Below are 1,914 nucleotides of genomic sequence, written 5' to 3'. Positions count from 1 at the left end.
CCATGTATTCAAATAAAATTGAAATGTATTAAAATCAAAATATTAAACACTAAAATTAAAACTGTTAGAAGATACAATATATAAAATTCTTGAAGACACAGGGAAGACATAGGCTTAGGGAACAACTGCATGAAAAAAACCACAATCACATAGAAAATATTGTAAAAATCAATAACTGAGATGTCATTTTATTAAAAAGCTTTTGCACATCAAAAGAAATTAACTGCCCCCTCCTGCTTCCACCTCCCGAGTGCTGGGATTGTGGTGGCCACCAGGCCCAGCTGCCTGATGATATTGTCAATGATATATCTTAATTTCTTTTCTGGTGAGTTCATAATTGGAGTATGGAAATGCTATTAACTTTTGTGTGCTGATTTTTATCCTCATTTATTGCTAAATTTGGTTATTAATTCTTTGTCTTTTAGTGGATCATTTTAGCTCTTTTATGTGAAACCTCATGTCATCTGCAAAAAAATATGGAATGCTTCACGAATTTGCATGTCATCCTTGCGCAGGGGCCATGCTAATCTTCTCTGTATCGTTCCAATTTTAGTATATGTGCTGCCGAAGCGAGCACTAGAATAGTTCTTTACCAGATGTAATATATGTTTCCAATGAAGTCTTTGCTCCCAACTGAAACGGAAACTTTCTCAGCCTGGTCTTTACTGTCCCATTTCTGTTGACATCTTGGTCTTCTGAGCTCCAACCAGAGTTACCCATCAAGCTTTAATTATAGAATTCTGGGACTTACATGTCTCACTCCCGCAATGAGTTTGCTCAACTCATTCCAAAAGACAGTTCCAAAGGCTTCTAAACCACATGGTCAGGTCAGGGCACACAAATGACCCCATTTCTCTGCTACCAATTCTCCATATTAGCCTTTCCATCTCTGGGAAACAATATTCAACACCCACAACTTCAAAGAGGAGAGGTTTAACTTGGCACATGGTTTGTGGGTTTCAGTCCATGTGGGTTTCAGCAGACTCAAAGGCTATAAAGGATGGGTGGAAGGGCATGATGGAGGAAAATTGCTCACCTCACCTCATAGCAGCCAAGATGTAGACAGAGAAAGGAGGATCCGGGGAGGGGTATAAGCACCCCAAAGTCATGTCCTCATGTCAGACCTGGACCTAGAGTGTCTCCCAAAAGTCTCCCATGTTCAGAGCCGGGGCTTTTAGAGAGGGACTGGGTTATGGTCCGATGCAACTGACTTGCCTTAGGAGTTGGAGCCCAGAGGGGAGGGACGCTGAGCGCAACCCAGGAGGGCTGGTATCCCTCCCCAGCTTTCCCCCTCTCTCTGTTCCCTGGCTACCAAGCACAGTGGGAGCAACTTTCCTTCCTAGCAGGCCCTTCTACCACGCCATTTGTATTTCAGGGCCTGCCAGCAATGGATTCAAACTGAGAACCAAAATAAACTTATCCACTGAGGTGGGCATGTTGGGTACTATGTCTCAGTGATGAGGGAAGTGACTAAGACATTCAGAGACACTTTTCCAACCAGCCCCCTCCTCCTAACACAACAATTAGCTACGATTTCTTGAATGGACTCACTGAGAGGTATACAATCCCATGAGCATAGCACCCCATGAACAACCTCCCAAAATCTCCACCTCTAAACACATGGGACTTTGTGGGGCCACACTATATCTAAAGCATAACAAAGGTGCCGGGGAGATGGCTCAGTAGAATATGCTCTTGCCTGGCAAGCACATGGGCCTGAGTTCAATCCCCGGTTCTACAAAAAAAAAAAAAAAAAAAAATCTGATAAACCATAGCAGATGCAAAGTTTTTATTTTTGATGAGGTCAAATTTACCTGTTTTTTTTCTCTTGTCATTTATGGTTTCAGTTTCATAAGAAACCATTGCCCAATTTAATATTATTAAAATTTGTGGTTTTGATTTAATTCTAGATAT

At 41.7% G+C, this 1,914-nt stretch overlaps 1 non-coding gene across 1 annotated transcript; it reads right to left on the bottom strand.

The window, feature by feature from the left end:
• Positions 1–470: 470 nt before the first annotated feature.
• On the bottom strand, positions 471–577 carry LOC111814200. Its single transcript, XR_002819248.1, has one exon. It is a non-coding gene; the product is annotated as a U6 spliceosomal RNA (small nuclear RNA).
• Positions 578–1,914: the final 1,337 nt, after the last annotated feature.

The sequence above is a fragment of the Octodon degus genome, unplaced genomic scaffold, assembly GCF_000260255.1.
Source record: "Octodon degus isolate 3935 unplaced genomic scaffold, OctDeg1.0 scaffold00279, whole genome shotgun sequence".
NCBI lineage: Eukaryota > Metazoa > Chordata > Mammalia > Rodentia > Octodontidae > Octodon > Octodon degus.
The sequence above is the reverse complement of the archived record's forward strand: the minus strand, read 5'-3'. Positions and strand labels throughout refer to the sequence as shown.